Raw genomic sequence first — 23,538 nt, forward strand, 5'->3', positions numbered from 1 at the left:
TTTCTGGAGTGTTTATAGAGTTACATATTAGAGTTAGTTATGTATGTGTCTTACCTTCCCCTCATAAACAGTGAGTTCCCTGAGAGAACAGACTATGCCTTAAATATCTGAGTGATCAACAATTATTTATCAAATAAACATAAATTTCTCTAAACCAGAATCACCCTTGAGGAAGAGAAATTTTCTTAAAGGAGGTGGGGCAAGAAAAGTGGCAAGGATGTTGTGCTCAGTTTGGGACATACTGACTTTGTTTTAAGAAATATCTCTTAAGGAATATCTTTTTATTAGGTCCATTTCAATTTCAGAAGGTTTTCACATAGTATATTGGGACCTGTAGTGATGGGACATATTGATTTTAAAGTAGGTATGATACCTAGCTACTTGTAAAGCTGACTATAGGTAGCTAAATATATAGTTCTAACACTCAGAAGAGATTATCTTGACTATAGATAGAAATCTGAGTCATGAGCATATAGATGTTACTGTAAGCCAAGTGAGTAGATGAGATTGCTAAGGGCATGTACAGAGGGGGTTTAGGACCAAAGACAGGCAAGAGAAGGGAAGCTCTCATCCAAAAAACACTTGGGTTTAAGTGGCCAGGGAGGACCCAACATGCTGAAGTGCACCAAAGCCAAAGGAAAAAGAATGCTTTGAGGAAGAGGGAATCAATCATGGATCTGAAATGCTGCTGCAAAGGCCTGAAAATTGCCTCCCTCCCCCTGGCGTTACCAACAAGGAGAAGGCTGATGATCTTGATCAGAGCAGTTCAGAGACTATGATTTGGGCAAGTTTCTAAAACTTTAAATCTCAGTTTTCTTTCTTTGCAAAATAAGGAGATTTATCTCCTCATGAGTGTTTTGAAGATTAAATAAAAAGCAGTAACAAAAGTAACATATATCAATGTAACATACACAGCATTGCTACAATGTGCTGGACACTGCCCAGAGCTCTTTCATACAGGTTCCCTTGCTTAAAAAAATCACATCCACACACAAAATCACAAAAAATCTTAAGGTACTAGAGTACTTAATAGGTACTATTATCATTCTCATCTTCAGATAAGGAAACTGAAACTTATTAAGTGATGGAGACTAAAACCAGAATGCAATGGAGAGGTAAGAATGAGAAAGTTTATATATTAAATGTATATAACTCAAGAAGTTTGAGTAAAGGGTAGGAGACTAGATGGTACCTGGAAGGAAACACGGACTTAAGATTTTATTTACAAGATTTACTTGAAGATAGGAGACTTCTAAGCAGATTTAAATTAAAAAAAAGAAAAGGAGTCAGAAGAGAGAAAGAGGTTGAAGGCAATGAAAAGATGGGGGTCAGAGATGTAGCCCTGGGAAAGAAGAAGAAACAAGAACATACAGGTATAGTTTTAAGAAACAGGTTTGACATAAGACCTCACAGAGACTAGGGCAAATAAATGACTTGGTATTGAAGGCCCAATGGCAGTAATCTGTGTAAGTATGTGATTTTTCTCCAGCAGGGCTCAGAGCTACTACTGCCAAGAAGAAACAGGTTTGATTCAGCAAGGTTTGAGATTCTGCCCAGACAAGGACAGAAGAACAGTGGAACAAGGGGACAGAGGATTAATGGCAAGAGAGTGAATGAAATAAATTACTGACTAAGGAAATTAAGCTGGATAGGGAAGGAAGTGAAGATAGGGGATCAATGAGATCAAACAACTGATGGAGATAGTCAAAGGTGAGGTAGAAGACATTCTGAACAATGCTGCATGTCCTCATTTATAATTTCAGAGGCGGGCCATCTCTGGGCGATAAGGCCCATGGTGTGACTCTGACGATCACTTGAGTTGAAGAAGCTATTTTGCTGGAGAAACAATCATCTGTGTGAATACTAAAGTGACTAAGGGTGAGGACAGAAACTGAAGTAGAAAGGAAGACTGCACATGCTAGGTCCTAAGTGATGGAGAAGATCTATATACAAGAAGACAAGAGTGGTATAGCCCCTGCACCACAGAACACAGCGATCTTAAGATGGACAAGTAATGGTATGGAAATCACGGTGCACAGAAAACTATGGTCATCCTCATCTCTCTCATTTGGCACAGAGTGTGGGAGAATGTGCTGCCCCCATTTAAAAGAACTACAGAGCAAGTAATAGTGTTCTCCATGACTCCTCAGGTGAGAGCCTGACTTCCATTTAAGGCCAGAACACACACACAAAATCTAGTAAGATGGTTATTAGGGTAGGAAATAGGGGTTTCAGAGAGCAAATGGAAAGGTATGAGAGGGAACAAACAAGCAGGGTTGGGAGAGAGGAGGAAGAAGCCAAGTCAGCACGGGAAAAGCAGTATAGAAGACAGGTGAGTGGAGGGGATAGGACAAAGATAAAAAATGGTAAGACTTGATGGCTTTATATGGCCATAAGGTTATCAAAATAATTAGCTCTAGCAGTGCCCTGGTGGCTAGGGAGTTAGCACTCAGGCCTTGGCAATGGTTTGAGGGGAGGGGCAACATCTGAGTGCCTATTATGTAACTGACATTATGTAAATTGCTTTACACTTCCTATCTTAGTTAAACCTTACACCTAACAAAAATGAGGGAACTGAGGACCAGAGAGGCAAAGTGACCGGCCCAGGGTTGTACAATTAACAGTGACATTTAGTATAAAAAAGACAGATTTTGAAATCAAAGCATCTTTAATCACTTTCTACCAGTAAGATCTTACATGTTTCTTAAAACTCCACTAAGCCTACCTACCAAGCAAGGTTATCTCAGAGATTAAACTACAACTATAAAACAAATCTTAACAGTTATTTTTTTTTTTAAGCTAAAACTGGCCTTGTTTTCAAAGGTGGAATTTCTTACTTGGTTTACTTCAAACAAAAATCCCAAGTTCTGAAACTATAAATTTTAGATAGGAAACTGAAGTAGGGAGAGAGGATATACAATCTATGGTTCCCTAGTCTATCTAGCATCAAGTCCAAACTACATAGTTCCAGGTCTTTAATACTATGGCCCCAGCCCATCTTTCTGGCCATATCGCTCACTGTTGACTTACACAATACTCAGACCCTCAGACCAATAGCAACCATCCATTTTTAACAAACATACCCTATACTTTTCTCCCTTTGTATTTCCACCTAAATTATTTAATGTACTGAAATTTGTTCTCCAATGCCCAAATGAAATTTATTTTGAGTGTGAAACCTAACCTTGCTTCCAAATATTGAGAAATGATGGCTCCCTCCTCTGAACTCTGCATTCCTTTGCTTTTCCTCTCTTTGAGTACTTATTGCCTTATAATTTAAGTAAGCATGAGAAAAGTTCAGCCAGCAGAGCTTACGTCCCTTAAAGGTAGCTGAAAGAGAACTAACATTTCCTTTGAATTGCTTTTCTAGTGATTTTATACACATAATTTCATGTAATCTTTGTGACACCCTATGAAACAGGAATTTATTTTTTACACGTAAGGACACTGAAAGTCACACTGGTTAGACAATTTGCTTACAGTCCTAAGGTTAGTAGGTGACAGAGGCTAGATTTGAATTTTGCTCTTTCTAACTCAAAATGTAGGCTCTTCCCAGAAACCGTGAGTATAACCTCACTGCTTTATCTGATTGTTTCCTATCCACCTACCAATCATCAATGGGGAAACCTCCATTGACTTTTTTGTCATTAAGCATCAGCAGAAAGGAAGTGATATAGGGTACTCGCCCTCCTACTTCTCAAGACTAAGAACAGATTCTTCAGAGCCAAAAGTGATTAATAGGAGTCCTGAATAAAGAGGAAGAGATCAGAACCCTCCTCCCAAGAAGGAAAAGTAAAAAACCACTACTTTTCCATGCTTCCGTTTAAAAATTCCTCCTCCTTTGAGGTGTCCACCATCTGGCTGTATCACTCTCTACCCCTGCTCTTCATCTGTCATCTGCCACCCTCTCGATTAATCCCCTCCATTCACCGTACCTGGGTCACAATCACCCTCTCCCCACACCCTAGCATCCTAAATCACTTCCCTTTCCACACAGATGACTCATTCAGTGCAACAACCCCGAAGTTCCTGTCATACTGAGCTTCACGGACCTTCACCTCTGCTGTACCTCAGCTACCCACACACAGAGACCTAGCTGTCACCTAGAAGAGCTCCATACCACACAAGTTAACTCCAATATTCCACTTTCTGACCATAACCTCCCTTTTTTCTAGCTTACTTCCACTACATTTGTTCATTGATTTAACTCAAGCTACTGAAAAATCTTCAAGTCTAAAACCGAATTTGTCATCCAGTGTTTCCTGTCTCAGTTAATGTCACCACCATCCCCCTAGTCACCCAAACCAAAACTCTGAGCATCATGCTGGACTCCTGGCCCTGCCATCTACACATCCAATCAATCATAAAGCCTCACAGATTCTCAAAACTTCATTCCCTTCTTCTCATCCCTATGACCACATTTTAAAAATGTATTCTACCCGTGTCTCATAAAAACTTTTCAGTGATTAAAAAAATCACCCACTGAATTAATTTCAAAATACCTATGCATACAAGGACAAGGTCTACTATGGTATGGTCTCTGCCTATATTTGCAGCCTTACAGCTTACCATTTATGTCTTTTTTAAAAGAGATTTTATTTATTTGACAGAGAGAGAGAGGGAGGGAGAACACAGAGGGAGAGTGAGAAGGAGAAACAAACTCCCCACTGAGCAGAGAGCCCAATGTGGGACTTGATTCCAAGACCCTAGGATCATGACCTGAGCGGAAAGTAGATGCTTAACCGACTGAGCCACCCAGGCGCCCTATGTCTGTATTGTTATATTCTTAGCAGTTTCAAACCGCTTGTGGTTTTTTCTTTTCTTTTCTTTTAAAGACTTTATTTATTGTCAGGGAGAAAGAGAGAGAGCAGCAGGCAGAGGGAGAAGCAGGCTCCAGGCTAAGCAGGGAGCCCGATGTGGGACTCGATCCCAGGACCCTAGGATCATGACCTGAGCTGAAGGCAGACACTTAAGCAACTGAGCCACCCAGGTGTCCCCCGCTTGTGGTTTTTTATGCAAGCCATTCCTTCTCTCACATTAATGCCTTTCTTTGAGCTGTTTTCTCTGTTGGAAGCACACTTTTTACTCTTCTCTGCATGACTGTCTTCTTACCATTTATTATTTGAGTCAGGTGTCACCTCTTCCCAAAGCCTTCCCTCAAGTCCCACGCTAGTCTAAACGCCCCGACCTTGGGGCAACCACAGCATCAAATGAATCCCTCTCACCTTTTATTCTGAGATGACCTATTTGGGCATTTAATTTACCAGCTCCACAAGAACTGTAAATGTATCTTATTCATCTTTGTATACCCAGCGAAACACAGTACATAAGCATAGTTCCTGACACAAAGTAAATGGATAGGCTTAAAGTTTAGGACATGTTGAGTTTAAATTTGTAGCGGTATATTCACACCAGTTCTTTCTCACAGAGTTTTCAGTATTTCCAACCATTAACTTCAAGTTCTTTGAAGGGAAGGAACCAGAGCCTTTCCTGAGCCTGTATAGTTCTGTACAGAATGGTTCTATACAATTTTTTACCCAACTTATGTAAAAGGGAAATAGCATTTGCACAAACCAAAAACCAAAACTTGATATGTGTGCTGCAAACTTCAAAACCACTGACCAATTTAAAAAATAAAGACACAAGAACAAAGATAAAGAACCAATTCTGACTGCTGGTATGTGCTTGCCTATGTTACAAAGACAGTGAAACTTTGCTTAGAATTTGAACAAGGTCCCAGATACAAGAGTTTGGCATTTTATCTACAAGGCCATCACATCTCTGCTGGGCTTAAAAATTACTAACCTGCAGGGTTGCTTAGGGTAGTTTAGGATGTTGGTAAAAGACACTTTTTAAAAACTTAACCCTCACATACCAAGGCTAAGTGATGAAAAAGCAAAACATAACGCTGGTAAGTGAGCAACAAAAACTGTTATTTTTCATAGTAATTTTGGGCCTTCTGCTGGCAGTTAGAAACAGAGCAAAGAGTTCAATAAGCTTGTCCCTCTCCAACTAAATACTAAATTGCAGTCTGGCCCCAAACTGCGTCTCAATCCTTTTTCAGAGTAAATAATAAGCTCTCCTATTCTCATGGTGCATTGCTATACTTTGATATACATCAGCTCATCTGATAAAGTGTTTATAGACATTTACTTAAAAACGAGGGGAAACCCAAACATCGTCACAAAACAGGATCTTTCAGTTCGTTTTAACACAGTATTGGACTTTTTTTTTTTTTAAGTTCAAAATACAGCACAGAAATGAGGAATACAGCACAGCTTTTTATTTAAGCAGGTCAATCTTTGGGACCAAGGAACTTCTTGGAGAAACTTAATAGGTTTTGTCTCCTCACACACATTAAGTAGCTCTCCTTTAAATAGGATATGGTCAAGCTCATTCAGAGAAGGGATCAGAGAACCTCGGCATGTAAGAAACAACTGAAGGAACTGGAATTAGTGAAGAGAAGAGAAGACAAGACTCTGGGGACATGATTACTATCTTCAGACATCTCAACAGCTGTCCACAAGGGAAAGGAACTAGAAAGAATGGGAGGCAGCGGTTTCTTTGAACCAAAAGTTATTTCTAAAAACCAAAGCCGTCAGGAACAGAACGGGTTTCCTTGGGGAGAAATGGGTTTCACATCACTGGAGGTGTTCAAACAGGTTAGTTCAAATGATTAGGGTGGATTTGGGGATTTTCAAAGGACTTTGGTAAGCGATGGGAGAAAGGAGCCCTAGATGACTTTAAATTCCCTTCCAGTGTGGAGATGTTCTGGGGTTCGCCCGTCTCCCGGAAACCCCTTTCATTCCTCTCCGGCTGGCACTCAGCTGTGCCCCAAGTCCAGCCCGCCTGGCCGCTTGCCCTCCGCGGTGCCCCGCGGCCCCGCGGCTTGAAACCTGCTCTCTCCGCCCGTTTCCGGCGGCCCACGTGAGTGGTCCCGGCGCAGCTCTCGCCGCCGGAGCCAGCCCGAGGACCGCGGCTGAAAGCTCCGGGCCCTCCGCACGCCCGCCGACCTCGGTCCGAGCCGCCCGGACCCCAGGCATCCCTCAGTTCTCGCGTCCGAGCGGAGCGACAGACCCGCCGCAGACTGATAGCCGCGCCGACTCCCGGCTCTCGGCGCCAAGCCCACCGTCCCGGCCGCCACCAGCCCTGCCGTCCCGGACAGAGCGGCCGCCGCTCGGACCCGCCGCGACGCCGACCCTCCAAACGCGCCCCCGCCCTCGGGTTTGCGCCGCCGGGCCCCCGGGGCGCCCCTACCGCGTCAGGGCCGCGGGCGGGTCACTGGGCCCCGCCCGGCCGCGGAAGCACAGCAGGCCGCCGGGGCCGGGGGCCGGGCTGACACGGCCGCGAAGGGCCGCGGCCGCGCTCGGACCGCAGACAGGCCCCCAGCCCGGCAGCCGGCAGACGGCCAGCCGGCGGGCCCGGAGGGGCGGGGGCGGCGGCCGGGCAGGTCCCGCCGCCGCCTCCTCGCCCGGGGCGGTCCCGGCCGGCCCAGACCCCTCAGGGCGCGGGCTTGCCCGGCGAGCGGAGGCGGCGGCCGAGGCGCTTACCTGCTGGCGCAGCGGCGGCGCGGGGCTGCTCACTCCCTTTCCGCCGCCATGTTTCCGCTGCGCAGGGAGCCGGAGCGGACGCGCGAAGGGGGCGGGCGGGGGCGGCTCCGGAGGGCGGCGGGCGGGCTGGCGGGCTGGCGGCGGGGGGCTCGACCGCGGCGGCGGCGGCGGCGGCGGCGGCGGCTCCGGCTCCGGCTCCCCGGCCCCGCCCCCCTTCTCCTCCCCCTCCCCCGCCCCCCCTCCTCTCCCCCTCTCCCCCTCTTCTCCCCCTCTCCCTCCTCCTCCCTCCATCTCTCCCACCTCCCCCACCTCCCCCTCCCCCTCCCGCCGCGGGGTGGCGCGCGCCTCGGCCGTTGGGCCCGCGCGCGGGGGGCGGGGCGGGGCTGCGTGGGGAGGGCGCCACCGAGCGTCCCGGCCCCGTTAGCCCCGTCGCCTCCCACCGGAGTTCGGATCCGCGCCCGGCCCGGCTCTCCGCGCCGCGTCTCCTGGACGGGTAAACTGAGGCCTGGAGAGGGCTCGGGTTCGAGTCCCGCCGCCGGTCACCCACTCCGAGGCGGCGCGGGGCCTGTGGGCAAGACGGCGTAGCCAAGAGCGGTCAGGTCTCGGCCCCACAGCCCGGCTGACGCAGAGCGGGCGCGTTGGGGCTCGAGTCCCCGCCCCTCTGCTGACCAGCTGTGATGGATGACCTTGAGCAAGTGACCTCGCTCCTCTCCCTGAGGGCCCTCGTCTCTCACGTGATAGTACTTGATCCAAGGGGCTGCTGGTGAGGTTAAGTTAATGCTTGTAAAGCCCATGGGACCGTGCAGGGACCTGGTAAGTAAATGCACAGTTATGTACAAGCTCCCGCGGTCCTTCATGGCTCTCCCAATTCATCAAGTACGCAGTGAGCCCTCTGTGCCAGGCACTGTACAAAAGGTCATTCTTTCAGTGCCCGCTAGCACTCCGTTAATCCAAACACTCCTCTGGATTAACCGCCACGTCCACCGCGGATAATCCCTAGCAGAGGGGTGAAACCACTTGTCCAAGGTCACCCAGCCAGGAAAAGACTGAGTGGAGAAGATTGATGTCCAGCCTGTTTGATTTCAAAGCCTGTACTCTGCCTGCAGGGAGTGGTCAGCTCTGTTAGGGTGGGTCAAAGGAGGCACCCAAGAGTCCAGCACGTTCAAATTGGCTCTTGAAAGAACCTGCAAGGGGGAAGCTAATTTCAGGCAGAAGGAAGGATGGATGCAAAGGCGTAAAGACATGATACCGTATGGCTGGCTGGTGTGAGTGGTGTGGCGGGAGTATGGGAGACATATGGATATGGTGATGATGCAACTGAAGCTAGACAGGGAAAGGAAGCCAGAACCTGGGAGGAGGTATTATAGGGTCTAGAATGACATTGAATGTCCTTGTATGTCTGCCTTAGAATTCACCTTGTAGGCCAGTGGTTTTCATCAAGTGGTCCTGGGACCCGTGGATGTCCCTTGGATCCTTTCAGGGGTCAGTGAACTCTGAATTATTTTCAGAATAATGCTAAATGTGGTTTGCTTTTTTCCACCCATTCTCTCATGAGTGTACAGTGACGTATTCCATAGAATATAGGACATATGATATTGCAACAGCTTAAATGCAGAAACAGATTTTAGGATCCAGCTGTCTTCTTTTAAGCCAGGCGTTAAAGAGATTAGCACAAATGTAAGACACTAGTCTTTAACATTTTGTTGTAGAAAATATATTTTTCATTGAAAATGTGTTTATGTTAACTGTAATGAGTTTATTATTGTAATTTTTAAATGAATAAAAATTTAGAACTTTCTCAATTTTAATTTCTAATATGGTAAATATTGACAGAAGGAACAAACTGCATATAAAAAAGCCTTTCAAGATCCTCAGTAATTTTTCAGAGTGTAAAGGGATCTTGAGACCAAAGCGTTTATGAATGCCCCTGCTTGGGCACTGAGAAGCTACTGAGTGTTAAATGGGGGAGTAACTTAATCAGATTTGTGTTTCAGAAAGAGCTCTCAAGACCCAAGCCAGGACTTGAGGGATATGTTCACGAGGCACCGGCATTCCAGGCAGAGGGATAGAAACAGGAAAGTGCAGGGCAGGTAAGCAACAGAGCTAGGACACAGATGTTGGTCTTTTTATATCTAATTTGGTATGGCCTCACCACCCTGGTCAGCACCAGGGCAAGCGTTTTATTCCTTTATTTCCACTGGGCCCTGTGTACCGAGGATTGTGCTCATGTTTGCTGTGGATGCTATTTCTCCTGACCCCAGCACACTGTTACCTCTTATTGCCTGTTTTCTAAGAAGCAAGTCAGGGAGGCGGATGAGAGGAAGGGAAGAAGTTACCAATGACAGCCTGTGTAGGCCTGGGAATCTTGGCAGAGGGTCCCCTAAAGCTACACAGCCCAGGCTATCCTCCACATACCTCTAGGGCTCTTTAGGCAGTGAGCGGGAAACAACTGAATCAAAATCTCTGCTATCTGGAAAGCTGCTTTTGAAGAGAAGTTCCCCCAGAGTGCTGAGAGTCTGTTCCTATAACATTAAAATAAGAAATTATCCATACCAGGTGAAAATCTTTTAAAGATGTATTAGCGGGACACCTGGGTGGCTCAGTCGGTGAAGCGGCTGCCTTTGGCCCAGGTCACGATCCCGGGGTCCTGGGATTGAGTCCCACATCGGGCTCCTTGCTCAGCAGGGAGCCTGCTTCGCCCTCTCTCTCCCTCTGCTTGTGCTCTCTCTGTCAAATAAATAAAATCTTTAAAAAAAAAAAAAAGATGTATTAGGAACTTCCTAGCTATCTGGAACTTCCAGAAATAGATTATTTTCTTGATTCATTATGAATACGAACTGGTAGCAATATCGGGCTTTATTATGAAGACATCCTCTTGGGTTGTTGAAGAGTGAAGGACTATATTCCATCTTAACAAATGTCCCCAGAATGCTATGATTTGGGGTTCTCATGATGGTTTCTTCAAGTTCCTGGTTGTTAGCTGCCACTTACCTTGCTGTCATTATGCCCACCCCCTTCACACCTGCTTCTAACTTGCTAAAGCCAAGAAGGTAAATAGTCCAAGCTCCCCAGAGCATCAAATAGTCTGAGCAAGGGTCTGAGGGACTGTCCTAGGGTGAAGCCCTGAGAAAGCAAGCTGCAGTGACAGTAGAGTGGGGTGGTTGATTATGAGCTGTGGGGTTAGCCTTAACTTCTCTGGTTTCAGTTTCTTCCTTTCTAGAATAGAGGGAGGATAATCACATACCTATCTCATCAAGTTGTTGGAAGGATTAACTCGAAGCATGTAGTCTAGGTCACCAGCCTGCTCCCAACCCTTTTTGTTCCTAGCTCCAGTTCCATTAGACAATTCCATACAGGGTCCTTAAACTTCATGGCTTACAAACCAAAATCATGACTCTCCATCCTAAACCTTCTCTTTCTAGCTGTGTTCCTCATTTCAGACAATGGCACTGCCATCCTCCCAGTCACCCAGTCTTAAAGCCATCGTGGTGCTTTTTAAAATGCCTCCCTGTCCTCCACATCCAGTCCATTTCCAAAGCACCCTGCCTTTTCCCCAGTGAAAGCCCCATTCCCTAGACTGTTGGAGTTGTAACCTAATTCTGACTCTTCTCTCAAACTTGCCTCCCACAGCTGCCAAGAGCTGGAAGCATCATGTCAAACCCCAGTTCCTAAACCTTAAGAAGTCCTCAGTACCTACAGGATAAAATCCAATGTCTTAGCCATGAACTCAAGGCTCTCCATGGTCGGGCCATAACTTTCCTTTCTAGATTCACTTCTCTCTATTCTCCTTTACTTGGTTCACTTGTACTTTTCTACATTTGTCCTTTGCCACTCTGGGCTTTTCCAGGTACTGCTCTGTCTTCTAGAATGCCTTCCTCTCCATTTCTATATGTCCTAATCCTTCCCCTCTTTTAAAAACTCTGATTTCATACGGCCTCCACAAAACCTTCCGTGATCTTCCAGCTTGAATAATAAAAACCAACGTTTATGTAATGCTTACTTTGAACCAGCACTTTCTACATGCTTTGCATGTACTAAATTAATTCTTGTGACAATTTCACTTTCATAACAAACCTATGCAGTAAGCATGACTATGATTTGCATTTTACAGATGAGGAAACCAAGACACAAGAAGATAAAGTAACTTGTCCGAGGTCACACAGTCAGTAAATGGTGGAGTCAGAATAGGAACCTGGGCATCCTGGCTCTATAGCCCATTTTCTCAAACACTGGGCCAAAATGAAATGAGCTCTCCTGCTCCACTCCTGTTAGCTCTCATGGCAGGCCATTCAAACGTCTGTTAGGGTCTTTATCACTTTCTACCTTATTATTGGTTAACATGTATCTTGCCTACTTACACAGTAAATTTCTTAAGAGCAGGACCAGTGTCTGATCTAAAACAGTGCCTACTAAATTTCTTGAGCCTGTAAATATTTAGGAATGTTTTTAAAGGATGTAAAATGAACAGAATATTCTATAGCAATAAGAATGAATGATCTAAAGCAAGATTGACAAATCCTGGGTCCTTGGGCCAAATCTAGCCTGACTCCTGTTTGTGTATAGCTCAGAAGCTAAGAATGGCTTTTACATTTTAAATGGCTGAAAAAAATCAAAAGAAGAATATTTCATGACAGATGAAACATATGAAAATAAAGGTCTTTTGGAACCCAGTCAGGTTATCTATGGCTGCTTTTGTGTTACAATGGGCCTTATGACCTACAGAGCCAAAGTATTGACTATCTGGCCATTTATAGAAAGACTTGCCAAACCCTGATCTAGAGCCACATGTAATAACATGAAAATATCTTAGAAGTAGCACTGAACCAAAAAGGATAAGCAGCATGTTGCCACTTATGTAAAGTTTAAGAATAAGCAAAGGATTATCAGCTTTGTTCAGGGACACATATACACATGTAGGAAAACATAAAGACCAACATGGAAACAATAAGTTCATGGGAGTGGTTATCTCTAGGGGGCGGGGGGTGAGAATGCCATCAGGGAGACACACAGGGAATTTTAACTATTTGCAAGCAAGGTAGAGGGTACACAAGTGTTCATTGTGTTTTTTTTATTTCATATTAAAAACAATGTTTCACAAGAAATGAATAGCTGAGAATCAAGGACTTGTTTACTTTTACTTTGGCTGGTTGAAAATATATTCAGCTTTCACCTATAGCTAAGATCTTTCGTGAACTATAAATCCCAAGAGCCCTACTGAGATGGGTATGGGTATTATTTAGAACATGGTAACTCTCAGGTCACACAGGGACCCTTGATTAATGATACTTCTGTGAACAGTGTTCCTTGAAAGCTAGTCCACCTAAGCCAAGTTTGGGGCTGTAGCTAGGACAGCTAAGGCCGGGCAACTTGCTTTGTCTGTGGAATATATTGGCCTTGGAGCGCTGGACTGAAAGGGGACCTCCTCCTCTCGTCTGAGCACTGGGCTCCACATCAGTCTCCCTGCCTCTGGGAGGAGGGAATGGGCAGAGTGTATTTAGATCTTGATTTGCATCCAGGTCCTCATCTGCATCCCTGAGTCTCCTTTAAACATTCATTTGATGGAATTTTAGGGAGTACCTGTCTTATGAGTAGCCTAAGGTTATGAGGATAATTAGATATGGCCTGAATCCAAGGAGTACACAGTTGGGGAAATTGGTATGTAAACAGCCAGCAAGAGGACAGTGTTGTACGCACTTATTGCTTTGTAACAAATTACTACAAATTTAGCACGACCATTGATTAGTTCTGTGGGTCTGAAGTCTGGCGAGGCATGGCTGGGTTCTCCACTCGAGGTATCATATGGCTGAAGTCAAAGTGTTGGCCAGCTACCTTCTTATCTGGAGCCTTGATGAGGAAAATGTCTGCTCCCAGCTCCTTCAGCTTCTTGACAGAATTCATTTCTCTATGGTTCTAGGACTGAGATCCCCATTGCCTTGCTGGCTGTCAATTGGGGGCGACTTTTAGGTCCTTGCCTCATGGCTGCCCTTCCATCTCATCGACAGAGAATCTCTCACATCAAATCCTCCTCAGTCTTTGAATCTCGCTGATTTCTCCTTCTTCAACTGTCAGAGAAAACCCTGAGCTTTTACAAAACTTGTAATTAGGTTAGGTCAAGGCAGGTAACCTCCCTACTCTTGGGCAACTGTGCCACGTTACATAAACCTAATCTCGAGAGTAAGATTCATCATATACACTCTCTCAGGGATTATGCAGGATGCATAGACCAGGGGCCAGGAATCTTGGGGACCTTCTTAGAATTCTGCCTACTACACCCAGGGAGAAGTCTCTATGAACTCCCCTGCTGGTTTGTTCTGTAACTCTATGGCTCGATATGTGTTGTCTTGCCATTATTAGGGTACATTTTTAAACTCCTTTTCTAGGCTGAAAGTTTCTTGGGATCAGGAACCTTGTTCACACCTGTAGCTCCACAGTCTCAGACAAGGCTTCTTTTGAAGGAGCTATTCCTCCAGGTTTGCTAAGAAAATAGACAAGGGTATATATTGTCTTTTGGATTCCTGCTTCTCTTTTCTCCCCAGGTCAAAACGTCTCTGACACTTCTCAGGAAGAATTCCTTGCTACCTCCTCTGTGCTGTCACTTGGTAAATATCTCTGTATGATGTATATCACACTGTAGTATCTTAGCTTAGTCTGTCTCTTCTTTGAGGGGAGCACTTCCCGGTTATTCCACTTAGTATCCCTGGGCACAGTGTGTCATAGATGTCATTGCTTAATGTTCGAATTTCTAAAAAGGAGACATAAGGAGTTTTAAAACCAAGAAGTGGATGGAGCGTGGATTCGGGCTGTGAGCAGACCGTTGGAAAGGATTGCAGAGGGGTGGAAGCCCAGAAATGCAGAGGCAACAGAGAGGGAAGAAAATAGAAAAAAAAAAAAGTTTAAGAAGGAATGCTAGCAAACCCCAGGCCTGCTGTTTTATATAATACATTAAGGAATAAACCTGGCAGAGCCCTCTATAAGGGACAGCAAGAAAGAATGATTATTTCGGGACTGACCATCAAGGAAACAGTAGTTTACTTTTATAGTCCAACATTTCATTTTCACTTTTGGGTGGACAGGGACCCCAAGGGAGAATTGGTGAAGGAAAAGGAAAAGTTGGTTTATGGAGCTTACAACAAGTGGGGGTGGTGTGGGGTGGTGGCCCTGAAACCTATCATATGCTTCACCTCCATCCTGATATGGATGTTTGCCCTTTCTCACCTTCTTCTGGTTGTTGGCCTTTTATGACTCATTTTTCTGCTTCAAGGCTGCTTAAGATCATTAAATGGGCACTTTAAACAGATTTCATCTGTATACTAAGTTTGTCATCAGAAGAACAGTTGGAAATTTTCTGATTGGATTCACCAGGAGCCCTGAACCTCCTAGAAGCAATTATGAGGATGGGATGACAGAGTGTGCTGCAGGAGCTAGAGGTGAGCTCCATACCTCCCTTGAGGTTAGGGCAATGATGCTGGCTAGCCCATGATGACAGAACTCCTCTTCTCCTTCCATGACAGTCAAAGGGCAGATTTGTTTACCCTCTCCCTCTGACCACTTTGCTTATGGCCCCATGTGTTTACTGGGGAGCTGACCACCTGCTCTGTTACTGAGTGCCCCTGTGCGAAACCAGTGGGAGAGATACCCATATAGCATGGCATTCTGGTCATGGAGTTACAGTCTCATGAGGAAAAGTATTCCTATGCAAGGCAGGAAGTACCAAGTGCCAGGAGGGAAATGCAGTCAGAATGTTGCCATGTTTGGAAGAGAGTCAGGGAGGGTTTTATAGAGAAGGTGGTATTTTAGGTGGACCTTGAATGATGGGTAGGAAAGTTGGGGGGGGAGAGGGAGTATTAGGGGAAGGGGGCATTGTCTGGAGAAGACAGAGTGAGATAGGAACAGAAAACTGAGGGAGCATTTAAGAAACGGCGAATAGCTTAGTGTCCTGGAGCAGAGGGTCCACATAGGAGCAGCATGGGTCAGTGAGCTGGACAGAGAGAACAAGGCTTAGTTCTGGAGAGTCTCAACTGTCAGCTAAGAATCCTGAGAGTGGGCAGGGTGGGGTGAGCAGAGGATGTGCCGGGGGAAGTGGGGCTGCAGGTGGGGGGAGCAGAAGTACAGTTTTTGATTGGTTTGCCAGGCTCTTGCTGCTTCCTTTGCCCGTAATGCCTCTGCTCAGCCTCTTCCTTGACATTCTGTGCACCATGTGCCCATCACAAACGCCTTCTCCTCCAGGAATCCTTCCTCTAGCCTTCCAAGCTGGCTCGGATCTCTCCCAACCCTGAACTCCCCACAGCTCACCATCTGACCCTTGCCGATGGCATTTATGATCGGCCGCCCTGCTACATAACAATTTTAATCTGTTGTCTTTTCTGAATCCTGCACACAGTAGATGCTTGGTAAACATTTTCAAGTCTAACAGAATGCGCTTCCTCTTGAATACTCTGCCTATAAGCCTCTGCTCATACCTGGAATTTCTTCTTTTTGGGGAAACTTGGGGAAACAGGGCCACGATGCTCCATCATTCTGACTAGCATTTCTGTAAACATGGTAGACAGACCATAGATGAGAATGCCTTCCCCTTGGTTATGCCAGAGTTGAGAGTAGATGGGGCCTTGGAATTCATCTCGTCCTCATTTTACTCATGAGGCCCAGAGAAGTGCAGTCCCTCACTCAAGGTCACACAGTGAGTTGATGATCTGAAATAAAGTGTTTTGTATGTGAGTGTTTTATCACAGTGCCTAACACACAACACACACTTGATAATCCTGTCTACCTCCCCAGCCTCTTGAAGTGTAATTAAGCATAAAACTGCCTGTAATTTTTTCTACACTCTTTGGGAACTTTATGCCTTTGAGCGTCTGCTCATACCTGGAATTTCTTCTTTTTTCTGTCTCTTCCTCCTACCCTCACCAGGTTAACTCCCGCTCAACCGTGAAGCTGAAGTTTCCCCTGATCCCTTGTCTTCACCCTTGCCCAGGACAGGTTAAATATCCTTTCTCTTGCTCCCTTAGTAGCCTGGGCACATCCTTTCATCATTACACTTCCTAGGTCATGTGCATATCATTTGCTTCTGCACCTGTGTTCCAGCTGATGATATGCTCCAGAAGGTTGGAACTGACTCCAGAATCTTCTTTATGTGTTCAGCGCCTCACACCATCCATGAAACCCAGTGATGCTCGGTAGATATTTATGGAATGATGTGTGCAGTGGGGTCCTCGCAGGCCCAGGCCATAGACCAGAGCTGCAGCCTCCTCCTTGCCTACTCTGTAACTCAGAGGGCCCCGCCTGGACTGGCTGCTCAAATTCTGATGGTCTGAGGGCTTTGCAGACAAGTGCTGAACCCAAATCTCACTGATTAAGATACTTCTGCTCTTTTTCCTTCTGTAAAATACCAAATAAAAATAATTCTAGGAAGCGATGTGGCTGAGAAATTCCAGACTCTGTCTGAGGTCCTAGATAAATGCCGTTATCATTAGGAAGTTGGTCATTAACCCAACCTGCCTTTTCTCTGAGCTGTGGCTCCACACCCTTCTAAAGGCACGGATTCTTTTTGTCCTCAGTTACTCTTAAGCCTGTTACTAGCTGGTAACAGGAAAAAAAAAAAACAAAACTTGACAGCAGTTGACGTCAAAATGAGCTCAAGGTATCAGTTGGCTGCAACTCGCTTAGTGCTCTGGGTGTGTGACTTTAAGTTAACTTGCTCTCAAGCTACCTTACCAGATGGCTACTATCCTCATCTGTCAGGCAGGAAAAATAGCTCCTACCTTGCCGGATTATTACAGGAGTGAAAGAAGATGAAGTAGGCAGAAATGCATGGCACACAGACATGGTTAAAGAAATGTTATCTCTGAATCAGATGGTGGAATCCTCTTAACCTGTTCTGGTGTAGTCAGACTTCATCCGATCTCCTAAGTTTCGTCCTAGGCATCATATTTTAAAAGAGGGATACTGACAAATTGTCACCCAGAAGCGAATGACCAAGATGATAAAAATCTGGAAATCAGACTTTTTTAAAAAAGATTTTATTTATGTGAAAGAGAGAGAGAGTGAGCAGGAGCAGGGATGGGAGGGGCAGAGTGAGAGGAGAAGCAAACTCTCCCTGCTGACTCCCTGGGCTCAACCCAGGATCATGACCTGCGCTGAAGGCAGATGCTTAACCAACCGAGCCACCCTGGTGCCCCCAGGAATCTGGAAATCGGACTTTACAAGAAACAGCTGGAGGAGCTGGGACTCTGGTCTAGAGAAGAAATAACTAAGAAAGAATGGCATAGGCAGGCCTCAGAGAGGTCTTCAAGTAATGGAAGGATTCACATCCAGAAAAGAATTAAGCCTCCATCCTATTCCATAAATATTTATAGCATTTACTATTATGTGTCAAGAACTGAGAATGCAAAGCAAAGTAAAATACAATCCCGGCCCTGGAGGGTCTGAGACTACGCAGGACCGGAACAGTGCAAAAGGGGGTGTGTACTATGTGCTGGAGGAGGGCAGAGAAGAAGGAATTCTGCAGAGAGCCTGGAAGGCCCCATCAAGGAGGTGACATCCGTGCAGAGCTTTAGGCAGAGAAGGGAAGGGTGTTCAGGCAGCAAGTGCAGACAGAAAGGCATCCTCCTGGAAAACCTCAGATGTGCTGGCAGAGTTGAGGGGAGAGAGCCTGCAAAGTCCGGCGGGAGCCAGATTGTCGAGGACCTTGGATATTAAGGTAAAGAGCTCGGACTGTTTACCTCGAGTGGGTATTGAAGAGCCATCAAAGGCATTTAAGCGGGGGATTTTTTATTTTGAAAGGACGCTGTAGTGCGGCATGTCAAAAGGCTTTATGGAAGAGAGACAGAAGGCAGGGGAGGCAGGACATTCCAAAGAGTTACACATGGGCTTGAATCTTCCACTTACTGTGGATGAACTTGAGCACATTATTGAAACTCTCTGAGTCTTTTTTTTTCCGGTCATGTATTGGAATGATCACATCTACTTTAGAGAGAGATTTTAAGAACCAAATGAGGTGATATACCCAAGCCCCTCACGTGTGCCTGGTACCCGAATGGTGCTCAATAAGTAAGCATCCTTTCCCTTCTTCCTTTTCTCTTAATGGACAGCGTAGACAGAGAAACAGAGTTCTGCTTGCTGAAACGTGGAGTCCTGGCCACACAGTGGGCTGAATACCCTTGGGAGAAATGAATGCATTACTGAATATGCTCAAGAAGGCTCTTTCTCTGCTGGAAGGGGAGTGGAACAATAGCTAGATCTCCAAAATCCCTTTCTGCCTTAAGGTTCTATCACCTTCAGGGCCTAAATACTAAGGGCATGGTCAAGAGCCTGAGGTTTGATAAAACCTATTAGTATTGACCTTGTTAAAAATGGCCAATTGGGGGTGCCTGTGTGGCTCAGTCATTTAAGTGTCTGCCTTTGGCTCAGGTCTTGATCCTAGGGTCCTGGGATCAAGCCCAGCATTAGGCTCCCTGCTCAGTGGGGAGTCTGCTTCTCCCTCTCCCACTCCCCCTGCCTGTGTTCCCTCTCTCACTGTCTCTGACAAATAAATAAATAAAATCTTAAAAAAAAAAAAACAAAAACCACGACCAATTGGATGCAAAGGAAACCACGGCCGATTGGATGCAAAGGAAATGAATCCTTTTCAAAATGTATCGAAGTATACAATTTGAGAAGACCCACCCTAAACTTTTAACAGTCCCTCGGGAGTAGGTAACTGTCATACAGCAGAAAGAGCCCTGGGCTTGATGTTGACAGGCCTACATCCCAGGGTCAGAAATTATGGTCTTAGGCAGTTCATTCCCCACATCTTGGCCTCAGTTTCTCCATCAGGAAGATGCGGAGGTTGAACTTCTGCGGGGTCCTCCATAGCTAACATTCTAGGATTTGGGGGGTTGAAGATATTTAGATCATGCAATCATGGATGTAAAATCTTAGAAGGTTCAAAGAGCTCCCGCAGGAACTGTATCACCCACAGGTCATAATATGTCTCAATTTGATAGCCTCACACTCCGTAAAACATATTTTAAAATGTATCACATGTACTGGGAATGAGACTCATTTGACCTTCTTCTTAGAATCAGAACTTTAGAATCCAGTGCATTTCAATTCTCAGCATTAACTTAGCTGCAAATTGGATTATTTCATATTTCTGGTTGAGAGAGAAGGCGCTTTCTCTGGTATGGCAAAGAAATAAAGATGTCAGTCATCTGTCATGGAAGGAAGATGCTGTCTTATCTCTCTGTTAACTTCAGGGCCTAGATGCCGCCTAAGCTGGAAGCAGACGAAATGAAGACAAGGTGTGAGGATAGCCTGCTTTTGTGCTTTCTGGTCCCTCTGCCTGGAATGTCCTCCTGGCCATTCCTGCTCATCCTGTTTGAAGCCTTTCCCTTCCTCCTTTTCTGTACCATATAATGAGTCCCTCCATTCAACCGGGACTTCCTGTCCATGACAGCATCTGTCACAGAGGATGAGAAGTATTGCCACATTACTCATGATTCTCTGTGGATGGGTCAAGGGCACAGCATCTGCCCTGGGCCAGGCACATATATCCTCTCGTGTAATGCACACAGCAGCACTTAGGAAGCAGACATCGTTATCCCCTATTTAGCTGAGGAATCTGAGGTCAGAGAAGTTAAGTGACTTGTTTAAGGTCATAGAACTGATAAGTCGTTGGGTCTGGCTTTGAATCAAACTTTTTTGGTTCTAAAGCCCACATGCTTTAGATTTTTCATGCCCTTAAGTCTTATGTGTCTCTGTAACCTGAACTGTTAGAATAGGCCTGGCCTTTGGTAGACATTAATTACGGTTGTTGAATGACAGTCCAATTCTGTTCAATCAATCAGTAGAAATTTACTGATCAGAGTAAAGGGCTAAGGGAACTGTCGAGGAGAATGTAATTGGGTAGGGATCTAACTAGCCTTTCCTCAACTTGCAGTGAGCTTCTGGAGACATCTACTTTGAAATAAATACTCTCTTAACCTTGGTGGTGTTTCAGCTCAGCAGGAGAGGCTGTGGGGGTCTCTTGACAAAGCCAGCAGACAGGATGGACAGGTTTAAACCAAATTAGTTTCACATCTTTCTAATAACCCCGCTCTAAGGTCTGAGTTTCATAGGAGAAGCGGAACTCAAAAACAACTATCATACATATGAAAAGGGGTATACAGGAGACTGAACGAAATCCTAAGAGACTGATTGGAGGGAGTGATTAGTTCTGCCTACAAGAATTAAGGAGGCTTTCACAGAGATGGTAGCATCTGAACTGGGACTCAAAAGATAGGTAGGTTTATTTATTTGTGGATTTGTTTTGTTTATTTTCTAGGCATAGAAAGAGAAAGGCATTCCTGGTGGAAAAGCTGCACATAGTTCTCTGTGAAGGAACATACCAGGGGGAGATGGTAAAAGTTGAGACAAGAAAGCTTGGTTTGGCCAGGTAGTCAAAGGGCCCTGCATGTCATATACGAAGAATCAGGATTTATTCTGTAGCTATTCCAAGACATTCCAATGTCCACTGAGTTACGTCTTCAAAGTGTCACCTAAATTTTTGTCTATTGGCCCCAAAGTCCTGACAAAAAGCAGGGAGAGAAGCAATAGAGTAGAATGGAAATTGGAAGGCAGGGGGTCTAGATTCCAGTCTGATTCTGCTGTATACTGATTGGTGACTCCATCTCTCTGGGCTTCTGTTTTCTCCTGTGGAGAGTGAAATGGTTAGAAGGTCTCTCAGGCCTCTACCATGCCCCAAATCTGTCTGCCAGCTTTGCAAGGAAGATCCTTCATGAGGTTCATCTGAGTTCCTGTGGTGGAGAGACTGTAAGTCCTTCCACGAGAGTGTGGGCAGGGTCTGGGACTTGCTGCTAACATAGAATAGAACAAAGGTGATGGAATGGATGGGGTATACATTATTACATAAGTGGTTACATGGTTACATGACTTAAAATTGCAGGACCCATCTTGCTGGTGTCTCTAAGTCCCTGGTTGGCCCTGAAGAAGCAGGCCGCCATCTTATGGGATGCCTATGTTGGGAGGCGCACGTGGCAAGGAACTACAGGCCACTCTAGTTGCTGAGGGCAGCCTCTGACCGACAGCTGACAGGAAAGTGAGGGTCTCAGTCATACAGCTGCAAGGAACTGAATTCTGTTAATGACCTGAGTGAGGAGACAGACCCTTCCCTAGTTGGGCCTTTGATGACACTGCAGGCCTGGCTGACTCCTTGGCTGCAGATCTGTGAGACTCTAGGTGGATGGCTCAACTAAGCTACACTGGATTCCCGCTCCACAGAATCTGTGAGCTCATCAAGACGTGTTGTTTTAAGTCTCTACGTTGGTGACAATTTATTGTGGTAGATACAGTTTCCCACCCTAATACTTAAAACTCCTGACCCCAAGCCCTGTGCTCTATTTACAATTCCATGTCACCTCTCTGTGAATAATCCCATACCAGTATCTATGTGCGTCTATGTGTGGGTGGCTTTTTCTGTCTATATTTACATGTAGGTCATACATTCATATTTAAACCAGACCTTTAAGAAATACTTATGTGCAGGACACCCACAGATGGGTAAGCTCAGGTCCCTCTCTGAGGTGCTCACAGCCTGGTGAGGGAGACAGTCCCATGGTGCTAGAGCTAAGGAGGGCCCACCTGCAAAGGTGAGGGAGCTGAGGAGATAATGTGTGCCTAGCCCTGTATAAGTGAGTCTGCCTTCCCAGTGTTATTTCGTTTGAGTCTTATAAACTCTAGGGAAGATGCTAGTTTTACAGAGGAGGCAGTTGAACCTCAAAGAGGTTAAGGGACTTGCCTTAGATCCCACACCTAGTGGAGACCATACCCAGGACTCTAACCCAATTCTTCTGCTTCAAATTGTTTGGATAATTGAAACTTAGCTATACATTTTCTAGATTCTACTGGAACTTCCCAGCCGGCAAACTTATGTGAAACTTTCTGGGAGGTGACATGAGTGGAATTCTGCCTGATTCCGGTGAGCTCTCTACGTCACCTCAGAGACAGGGGAAAGAAGCCGGAAGCAGACCCAGGCCTGTCTTCATCCACCCTCAGCTAGCACATGGCGAGCATTCAAGAATGGAGGCTGGGGCGACTGGGTGGCTCAGTTGGTTAAGCATGTGCCTTCGGCTCAGGTCATGATCTCAGGGTCCTGTGATGAGTCCCGCATTGGGCTCCTTGCTCAGTGGGGAGCTTGCTTCTCCCTCTCCCTCTGCCTCTGCTTGTGCTCTCTCTCCAACAAATAAATAATAGTAATAATAAAAAGAATGGAGGCTGAATTGCATATTTTTGTGGGCCTAAACCCTGCCGTCTGTGTCTGAGGCATCATGTGGTAAGGCAGTGAGGATGTAGGGCTGTGATACTCAAACTCTGGAGCCAAAAAAGTCACCTGAGGAAACCTATTAAAATGCAGATTCCAGAGCCCTACCTCCGGAGGATGTGATTCAGACATTTTCATCAAGACCCTCAGGTTATTCTGACACAAATAAATCACAAAGCATATGGATATGAGTGATAAAATCACAGCCACGCCAGGTGGAGTTTCAGTTGGCCTGGACTCTGGTGGCAGCTGTTCCCAAACACATCCCCACTACTGTTTACAGTTCCTTTTCCTTACAGGCGGGAGGAAGCCAGTGGTGTGCTAGTAAATGTTTTAACCGGCTCTCTTCTGAAGGAATAAAAACAAACAAAAACTCTGATTTATAGCGTTCGCCAATATCCATGGTGTAAATACTCATACTGTGGCTGATAGCAAGCTCCCAAAGGGATGTCACTGAACACCGAGTTGGGAGGAGCTACATGGCATTGCCCCTTGCACGTTGGTAGGAATCAGCTCTGACAGTTGTTGGGAGGAAGCCCAGGGAGGGGAGGGGACTTACTTCCCTGGGCCTCAGTTTCCCCACTTATAAAATGAGAATGCATAAAGGGCTTCTGATCTCTGATGGATTATGCTTTGCTCGTGACTAATTGTTAGGCCTTACCTAGGCCTGTGGGTTTAAAGAAGCCCGATTTA

General features: G+C 45.7%; 1 protein-coding gene and 1 long non-coding RNA gene across 2 annotated transcripts in view; one reads left to right on the plus strand and one right to left on the minus strand.

Annotated features, from left to right (window-relative positions):
- SCMH1 (Scm polycomb group protein homolog 1) overlaps positions 1–7,699 on the minus strand; it is a 183,645-nt gene extending 175,946 nt beyond the window's left edge. The window contains 1 exon segment of the mRNA XM_035727089.1: positions 7,551–7,699. The gene's annotated coding sequence lies outside the window, so the exon portion shown is untranslated.
- A 149-nt stretch (positions 7,700–7,848) lies between these two features.
- Positions 7,849–22,734, plus strand: LOC113939294. The gene is made up of 3 exons (XR_003525194.2): positions 7,849–8,363; positions 9,545–9,640; positions 22,424–22,734. It is a non-coding gene; the product is annotated as an uncharacterized LOC113939294 (long non-coding RNA).
- Positions 22,735–23,538: the final 804 nt, after the last annotated feature.

The sequence above is a fragment of the Zalophus californianus genome, chromosome 4, assembly GCF_009762305.2.
Source record: "Zalophus californianus isolate mZalCal1 chromosome 4, mZalCal1.pri.v2, whole genome shotgun sequence".
Lineage (NCBI taxonomy): Eukaryota > Metazoa > Chordata > Mammalia > Carnivora > Otariidae > Zalophus > Zalophus californianus.